The sequence below is a fragment of the Drosophila kikkawai genome, unplaced genomic scaffold, assembly GCF_030179895.1.
Source record: "Drosophila kikkawai strain 14028-0561.14 unplaced genomic scaffold, DkikHiC1v2 scaffold_106, whole genome shotgun sequence".
NCBI classification, from domain to species: domain Eukaryota; kingdom Metazoa; phylum Arthropoda; class Insecta; order Diptera; family Drosophilidae; genus Drosophila; species Drosophila kikkawai.
The window spans coordinates 71,185-81,158 of NW_027222434.1; the positions used below are offsets into that span (position 1 = coordinate 71,185).

The window sequence follows — 9,974 nt, forward strand, 5'->3', positions numbered from 1 at the left end:
CATAAACAGTTCCTTTTACAAAATTGAGGGCCTCGTGGAGCTTGCACTTAATTTTGCATATACCAGTAAGCTCGGTAGTGTTAATAAACTTTTGGGCGTCGGCTTGAGATTTAACTAGCATTAGTAAGTTTCCGTCTCTGAGGGTCGAAATAGACACAATGTTTTTAGAGATCATTTTTAAGGCACGGTGAACGCCAAAGCATGAGAATTGGGAGAGTGTCTTGTCGGTGTTGGTAGAGGCAATTACAATGTACTTCGGGTTGTCGACTGCGGTTGGTGGAAGGTCAGGAAAAGCAACATCCAGTTTTTGGGGTTGTCTTCTTTTTTTCGCTGGGGGGCTGTTGACAAACGGTGCAAACCGGTTGTCGCCCAGGTTGGGGGGCCCTGGGGCCATGTTGGGGCTTTTGTATTGATATTCCGTTAAGTATTTTATGCAATTGGTGGATGGAAAATTTGTGGAAAACGAGAGATGAAGGAGTATGAAAAATTAGGACCACGTGGGTCCAATAAGAACGAAGACCGATTAAGAACCGCTGATGGGAGATAAGCGACGTCCGCTCGCGACGAGAGATAGTCGAAGACTGAGTGCTAAAATTAAAATGTTTAATGTAGTAAAGAGTGGAGCTAGCCTCCCACTCGCATTCCGGAGTTGGGATTGTTATATAAATCCGACATTGGTTCAGGGAACACATCATATATGGAATGTCAAGATGTCTGCAAATAGAGAACGTCCACGTTTTGCTGTTATTGCATTTACATTGAATGGAGAACTAATTACAAACAATTTGAGAAATGCAAAGGTATATCTTAATTCTGAAGTATATCCCTATGAGGATTTGAATGTTAAATATAATGAGAATCGGTTTGCTGTCTTGTATGACATGTATACAAAATTTCAAGAGAGCTATTACAATCGAGAACCCCGAGCTCTTTTATCTCCGATGGAATTCATGTCGAAGGCTCCTATTGTGGTTGTTGATCTCTCATACCAGAACGAGAGTGTCAAATCAGGAGCGACTGATATAAAAATTTCCACTGAACTAACTGTTGCGAGTGAGATAAATACAAAGGCATATTGCCTTCTCATCCATGATCGGCAAGTTGAATACTCGCCACTAACTGGATTGGTTCAGCGTATCGTCTAACAATTTGGAAAGGATTACTTCATTTAAATTTTTGAATTCATTGCAAGTAGACGTACACGGATCCATCAAAATGCTAACACTAAAAAACAAAGACATCATCTCAACCAGTAATAGCATTCAACAACTTGTAATAAAAATAAATAATTTCATGAAAATGTTTAAACATCAAATTTTCCCCGAACATGAGCAATATCTGGAGGAGTCGCTCAAATATTTTTATAAAAGGATGGCTGATACACCGCTGGTTTCTAATATTCATGGGCAACATTTCACATCTTGTTGTTGGGCACATGATAATGTCGAGGATGGAGTTGATACATGTGCTTGCCATTTCTTTACTGTACGCTCACAAAAATCATTAAAAATTATGAAAATGTATGTTAATTTGGAACATCGCTTTTGATTATTATACTTGAAAAATAAAATTATATTTACAAAAAAAATAAATAAATTGATAGCATTTTTTTAATGGTGGAAATGGGATATGGGATATTTCTTTTGCAGCCTTTACTTTTCAGATTGACTGTGGATTTGAGTTTGGGTGGATGGGGTGTTTCACATTGCACCGACTGTTGAGAAACCGTTACAAGTGCATCCTTCACCATCCCTACTTTGGTGAGCTAATTGAGCAGGTTGTTGCACGCACTTGATCTAGTGTAGGTGGGATGAGGGTGGGAAAATTTGACTGCTCTGATCCTCTTTCCAGCGGCCCTTCAGTGGGAAAACAAGTGAAGTCTTCACTTACACCCTGTCCCTTTTTCAAACGAGGATCGTGGGTGAACGTACACGGGATGCTCAGGATCACTCCGGGCGGAGCAGGACCGCCGCCGTGCGCCCTTTTTCAATTGCCTTAAGTGGGTGAACGTACACGTGTGGGTCAGGATCACTCCTGTCGGTGCAGGATCTCCCCGGTGCGCCCTTTTTCAATTGCCTCACCCTCTAAGTGAGGGGTCGTCGGTGCACGTGCATCGATCCGGGGTCGCTACCGGGATCGCTCCGTTGCATTCGCACTCGTATCCATATCCCTGTGGGAATCCCTTGAACACTTGATCTCAAGTGTCCTTTTACATGCACTGACCCTAATTTATTCCATCTTTATTACCCCCTCTTATGACAGGTTCATATCTCCCCCTAACTAAGTGCATTTTTATTATCTAAACCACTCTAATTTTGACAGCTAATCCATTAATTGCATTTTTATTACCCTTTTTACCGACATCAAAGGTCCCGAAACCAGGCTTATTTAACTACTGTAGTATGCAGATTTGTTAAGCGTAGAAAACCCAATTCAGAACAGCTTTCCGAATTGTCCTCCAAAATTTGATTTCAAAATATAAAATAATACTTTTCTGGCTGAAGGAGTCATTTCCGACCCCATAAATCATATATATTCTTGATCAGCATTAACAGGAGAATCGATTTAGCCATATCCGAAGGAAAAAATTTTTTGAGCCATTTTCTCAAAATTTGCTAAGGGGTACGTACCATCATTAAAATTCTCAAAAATTGAGACAAAATGAAATGAAAAAAGCCCTAAACGTAGTATGCAGATTTGTTAAGCGTAGAAAACCCAATTCAGAACAGCTTTCCGAATTGTCCTCCAAAATTTTATTTCAAAATATAAAATAATACTTTTTCTGGCTGAAGGAGTCATTTCCGACCCCATAAACCATATATATTCTTGATCAGCATTAACAGGAGAATCGATTTAGCCATATCCGAAGGAAAAAATTTTTTGAGCCATTTTCTCAAAATTTGCTAAGGGGTACGTACCATCATTAAAATTCTCAAAAATTGAGAAAAAATGAAATGAAAAAAGCCCTAAACGTAGTATGCAGATTTGTTAAGCGTAGAAAACCCAATTCAGAACAGCTTTCCGAATTGTCCTCCAAAATTTGATTTCAAAATATAAAATAATACTTTTTCTGGCTGAAGGAGTCATTTCCGACCCCATAAATCATATATATTCTTGATCAGCATTAACAGGAGAATCGATTTAGCCATATCCGAAGGAAAAATTTTTTGAGCCATTTTCTCAAAATTTGATATCTTAAAATTCTCAAAAATTGAGAAAAAATGAAATGATAAAAAGCCCTAAACGCTAGTATGCAGATTTGTTAAGCGTAGAAAACCCAATTCAGAACAGCTTTCCGAATTGTCCTCCAAAATTTGATTTTAAAATATAAAATAATACTTTTTCTGGCTGAAGGAGTCATTTCCGACCCCATAAACCATATATATTCTTGATCAGCATTAACAGGAGAATCGATTTAGCCATATCCGAAGGAAAAAATTTTTTGAGCCATTTTCTCAAAATTTGCTAAGGGGTACGTACCATCATTAAAATTCTCAAAAATTGAGAAAAAATGAAATGAAAAAAGCCCTAAACGTAGTATGCAGATTTGTTAAGCGTAGAAAACCCAATGAGATCTTTTATGTCCAGGAAAAGCCTGCTAACGATGAATCTATTATTAAAAAAGAGTTTCATTCATATTATCCATATCAGCAGAACTTCAAAGCAAATGATGAAGTACGGATCAGTTTGCAAAAACCAAGATTTGTATGTCCTTCCATGTGAAAGTTTTCTCCATTTTGAAGGAACGCTTAGCAGAATTATTGACTCAAATACAGGAACGACTAGTACAAATGGCGTTAGCGGTTTGCTCAAAAATAATTGTATGGCCTATTTTCTGGATGAAATAAGATATGAATTGAATGGTTGTGAATTGGATAGGACGCGGTTTACAGGAATAACAACGACTATTAAGAACTTTCTCTCAGTCGGCCAACAGGAAGGAGCGGCTTATCGCAATGCGGGGTGGAGTGGCGGGGACAATATCCCTTCTGGAGGACATTTCAGTTTTTCTGTACCTTTAAAAATGTTGATGGGGTTCGCTGAAGACTATAAGAAAGTCGTTTTAAACTGTAAACATGAGCTCGTTCTGTTACTTACGAAAAACCCTGATGATATGTTTGTGAAAAATGTTGATGGAAAAATCCATAATATTGCTATAAATAGTATAAGTTGGAAGATCCCCCACATCGTTCCAAGTGACAGTGCTAAAATTAAAATGTTTAATGTAGTAAAGAGTGGAGCTAGCCTCCCACTCGCATTCCGGAGTTGGGATTGTTATATAAATCCGACATTGGTTCAGGGAACACATCATATATGGAATGTCAAGATGTCTGCAAATAGAGAACGTCCACGTTTTGCTGTTATTGCATTTACATTGAATGGAGAACTAATTACAAACAATTTGAGAAATGCAAAGGTATATCTTAATTCTGAAGTATATCCCTATGAGGATTTGAATGTTAAATATAATGAGAATCGGTTTGCTGTCTTGTATGACATGTATACAAAATTTCAAGAGAGCTATTACAATCGAGAACCCCGAGCTCTTTTATCTCCGATGGAATTCATGTCGAAGGCTCCTATTGTGGTTGTTGATCTCTCATACCAGAACGAGAGTGTCAAATCAGGAGCGACTGATATAAAAATTTCCACTGAACTAACTGTTGCGAGTGAGATAAATACAAAGGCATATTGCCTTCTCATCCATGATCGGCAAGTTGAATACTCGCCACTAACTGGATTGGTTCAGCGTATCGTCTAACAATTTGGAAAGGATTACTTCATTTAAATTTTTGAATTCATTGCAAGTAGACGTACACGGATCCATCAAAATGCTAACACTAAAAAACAAAGACATCATCTCAACCAGTAATAGCATTCAACAACTTGTAATAAAAATAAATAATTTCATGAAAATGTTTAAACATCAAATTTTCCCCGAACATGAGCAATATCTGGAGGAGTCGCTCAAATATTTTTATAAAAGGATGGCTGATACACCGCTGGTTTCTAATATTCATGGGCAACATTTCACATCTTGTTGTTGGGCACATGATAATGTCGAGGATGGAGTTGATACATGTGCTTGCCATTTCTTTACTGTACGCTCACAAAAATCATTAAAAATTATGAAAATGTATGTTAATTTGGAACATCGCTTTTGATTATTATACTTGAAAAATAAAATTATATTTACAAAAAAAATAAATAAATTGATAGCATTTTTTTAATGGTGGAAATGGGATATGGGATATTTCTTTTGCAGCCTTTACTTTTCAGATTGACTGTGGATTTGAGTTTGGGTGGATGGGGTGTTTCACATTGCACCGACTGTTGAGAAACCGTTACAAGTGCATCCTTCACCATCCCTACTTTGGTGAGCTAATTGAGCAGGTTGTTGCACGCACTTGATCTAGTGTAGGTGGGATGAGGGTGGGAAAATTTGACTGCTCTGATCCTCTTTCCAGCGGCCCTTCAGTGGGAAAACAAGTGAAGTCTTCACTTACACCCTGTCCCTTTTTCAAACGAGGATCGTGGGTGAACGTACACGGGATGCTCAGGATCACTCCGGGCGGAGCAGGACCGCCGCCGTGCGCCCTTTTTCAATTGCCTTAAGTGGGTGAACGTACACGTGTGGGTCAGGATCACTCCTGTCGGTGCAGGATCTCCCCGGTGCGCCCTTTTTCAATTGCCTCACCCTCTAAGTGAGGGGTCGTCGGTGCACGTGCATCGATCCGGGGTCGCTACCGGGATCGCTCCGTTGCATTCGCACTCGTATCCATATCCCTGTGGGAATCCCTTGAACACTTGATCTCAAGTGTCCTTTTACATGCACTGACCCTAATTTATTCCATCTTTATTACCCCCTCTTATGACAGGTTCATATCTCCCCCTAACTAAGTGCATTTTTATTATCTAAACCACTCTAATTTTGACAGCTAATCCATTAATTGCATTTTTATTACCCTTTTTACCGACATCAAAGGTCCCGAAACCAGGCTTATTTAACTACTGTAGTATGCAGATTTGTTAAGCGTAGAAAACCCAATTCAGAACAGCTTTCCGAATTGTCCTCCAAAATTTGATTTCAAAATATAAAATAATACTTTTTCTGGCTGAAGGAGTCATTTCCGACCCCATAAATCATATATATTCTTGATCAGCATTAACAGGAGAATCGATTTAGCCATATCCGAAGGAAAAAATTTTTTGAGCCATTTTCTCAAAATTTGCTAAGGGTACGTACCATCATTAAAATTCTCAAAAATTGAGAAAAAATGAAATGAAAAAAGCCCTAAACGTAGTATGCAGATTTGTTAAGCGTAGAAAACCCAATTCAGAACAGCTTTCCGAATTGTCCTCCAAAATTTTATTTCAAAATATAAAATAATACTTTTTCTGGCTGAAGGAGTCATTTCCGACCCCATAAACCATATATATTCTTGATCAGCATTAACAGGAGAATCGATTTAGCCATATCCGAAGGAAAAAATTTTTTGAGCCATTTTCTCAAAATTTGCTAAGGGGTACGTACCATCATTAAAATTCTCAAAAATTGAGAAAAAATGAAATGAAAAAAGCCCTAAACGTAGTATGCAGATTTGTTAAGCGTAGAAAACCCAATTCAGAACAGCTTTCCGAATTGTCCTCCAAAATTTGATTTCAAATTATAAAATAATACTTTTTCTGGCTGAAGGAGTCATTTCCGACCCCATAAATCATATATATTCTTGATCAGCATTAACAGGAGAATCGATTTAGCCATATCCGAAGGAACAAATTTTTTGAGCCATTTTCTCAAAATCTGATAAGGGGTACCATCATTAAAATTCTCAAAAATTGAGAAAAAATGAAATGAAAAAAAGCCCTAAACGTAGTATGCAGATTTGTTAAGCGTAGAAAACCCAATTCAGAACAGCTTTCCGAATTGTCCTCCAAAATTTGATTTTAAAATATAAAATAATACTTTTTCTGGATGAAGGAGTCATTTCCGACCCCATAAACCATATATTATCTTGATCAGCATTAACAGGAGAATCGATTTAGCCATATCCGAAGGAAAAAATTTTTTGAGCCATTTTCTCAAAATCTGATAAGGGGTACCATCATTAAAATTCTCAAAAATTGAGAAAAAATGAAATGAAAAAAGCCCTAAACGTAGTATGCAGATTTGTTAAGCGTAGAAAACCCAATTCAGAACAGCTTTCCGAATTGTCCTCCAAAATTTGATTTCAAAATATAAAATAATACTTTTTCTGGCTGAAGGAGTCATTTCCGACCCCATAAATCATATATATTCTTGATCAGCATTAACAGGAGAATCGATTTAGCCATATCCGAAGGAAAAAAATTTTTTGAGCCATTTTCTCAAAATCTGATAAGGGGTACCATCATTAAAATTCTCAAAAATTGAGAAAAAATGAAATGAAAAAAGCCCTAAACGTAGTATGCAGATTTGTTAAGCGTAGAAAACCCAATTCAGAACAGCTTTCCGAATTGTCCTCCAAAATTTGATTTTAAAATATAAAATAATACTTTTTCTGGATGAAGGAGTCATTTCCGACCCCATAAACCATATATTATCTTGATCAGCATTAACAGGAGAATCGATTTAGCCATATCCGAAGGAAAAAAATGTTTGAGCCATTTTCTCAAAATCTGATAAGGGGTACCATCATTAAAATTCTCAAAAATTGAGAAAAAATGAAATGAAAAAAGCCCTAAACGTAGTATGCAGATTTGTTAAGCGTAGAAAACCCAATTCAGAACAGCTTTCCGAATTGTCCTCCAAAATTTGATTTTAAAATATAAAATAATACTTTTTCTGGCTGAAGGAGTCATTTCCGACCCCATAAACCATATATATTCTTGATCAGCATTAACAGGAGAATCGATTTAGCCATATCCGAAGGAAAAAATTTTTTGAGCCATTTTCTCAAAATTTGCTAAGGGGTACGTACCATCATTAAAATTCTCAAAAATTGAGAAAAAATGAAATGAAAAAAGCCCTAAACGTAGTATGCAGATTTGTTAAGCGTAGAAAACCCAATGAGATCTTTTATGTCCAGGAAAAGCCTGCTAACGATGAATCTATTATTAAAAAAGAGTTTCATTCATATTATCCATATCAGCAGAACTTCAAAGCAAATGATGAAGTACGGATCAGTTTGCAAAAACCAAGATTTGTATGTCCTTCCATGTGAAAGTTTTCTCCATTTTGAAGGAACGCTTAGCAGAATTATTGACTCAAATACAGGAACGACTAGTACAAATGGCGTTAGCGGTTTGCTCAAAAATAATTGTATGGCCTATTTTCTGGATGAAATAAGATATGAATTGAATGGTTGTGAATTGGATAGGACGCGGTTTACAGGAATAACAACGACTATTAAGAACTTTCTCTCAGTCGGCCAACAGGAAGGAGCGGCTTATCGCAATGCGGGGTGGAGTGGCGGGGACAATATCCCTTCTGGAGGACATTTCAGTTTTTCTGTACCTTTAAAAATGTTGATGGGGTTCGCTGAAGACTATAAGAAAGTCGTTTTAAACTGTAAACATGAGCTCGTTCTGTTACTTACGAAAAACCCTGATGATATGTTTGTGAAAAATGTTGATGGAAAAATCCATAATATTGCTATAAATAGTATAAGTTGGAAGATCCCCCACATCGTTCCAAGTGACAGTGCTAAAATTAAAATGTTTAATGTAGTAAAGAGTGGAGCTAGCCTCCCACTCGCATTCCGGAGTTGGGATTGTTATATAAATCCGACATTGGTTCAGGGAACACATCATATATGGAATGTCAAGATGTCTGCAAATAGAGAACGTCCACGTTTTGCTGTTATTGCATTTACATTGAATGGAGAACTAATTACAAACAATTTGAGAAATGCAAAGGTATATCTTAATTCTGAAGTATATCCCTATGAGGATTTGAATGTTAAATATAATGAGAATCGGTTTGCTGTCTTGTATGACATGTATACAAAATTTCAAGAGAGCTATTACAATCGAGAACCCCGAGCTCTTTTATCTCCGATGGAATTCATGTCGAAGGCTCCTATTGTGGTTGTTGATCTCTCATACCAGAACGAGAGTGTCAAATCAGGAGCGACTGATATAAAAATTTCCACTGAACTAACTGTTGCGAGTGAGATAAATACAAAGGCATATTGCCTTCTCATCCATGATCGGCAAGTTGAATACTCGCCACTAACTGGATTGGTTCAGCGTATCGTCTAACAATTTGGAAAGGATTACTTCATTTAAATTTTTGAATTCATTGCAAGTAGACGTACACGGATCCATCAAAATGCTAACACTAAAAAACAAAGACATCATCTCAACCAGTAATAGCATTCAACAACTTGTAATAAAAATAAATAATTTCATGAAAATGTTTAAACATCAAATTTTCCCCGAACATGAGCAATATCTGGAGGAGTCGCTCAAATATTTTTATAAAAGGATGGCTGATACACCGCTGGTTTCTAATATTCATGGGCAACATTTCACATCTTGTTGTTGGGCACATGATAATGTCGAGGATGGAGTTGATACATGTGCTTGCCATTTCTTTACTGTACGCTCACAAAAATCATTAAAAATTATGAAAATGTATGTTAATTTGGAACATCGCTTTTGATTATTATACTTGAAAAATAAATTATATTTACAAAAAAAATAAATAAATTGATAGCATTTTTTTAATGGTGGAAATGGGATATGGGATATTTCTTTTGCAGCCTTTACTTTTCAGATTGACTGTGGATTTGAGTTTGGGTGGATGGGGTGATTCACATTGCACCGACTGTTGAGAAACCGTTACAAGTGCATCCTTCACCATCCCTACTTTGGTGAGCTAATTGAGCAGGTTGTTGCACGCACTTGATCTAGTGTAGGTGGGATGAGGGTGGGAAAATTTGACTGCTCTGATCCTCTTTCCAGCGGCCCTTCAGTGGGAAAACAAGTGA

At 37.1% G+C, this 9,974-nt stretch overlaps 2 long non-coding RNA genes across 2 annotated transcripts; both read right to left on the bottom strand.

Annotated features, from left to right (window-relative positions):
- Window positions 1-3,582: 3,582 nt before the first annotated feature.
- Window positions 3,583-4,636, bottom strand: LOC138929293 (uncharacterized). The gene is made up of 3 exons (XR_011445707.1): window positions 4,099-4,636; window positions 3,892-4,047; window positions 3,583-3,835 (listed from the first exon to the last, which is right to left on the bottom strand). It is a non-coding gene; the product is annotated as an uncharacterized lncRNA (long non-coding RNA).
- A 3,427-nt stretch (window positions 4,637-8,063) lies between these two features.
- Window positions 8,064-9,118, bottom strand: LOC138929294 (uncharacterized). The gene is made up of 3 exons (XR_011445708.1): window positions 8,580-9,118; window positions 8,373-8,528; window positions 8,064-8,316 (listed from the first exon to the last, which is right to left on the bottom strand). It is a non-coding gene; the product is annotated as an uncharacterized lncRNA (long non-coding RNA).
- Between the last annotated feature and the right edge of the window lie 856 nt (window positions 9,119-9,974).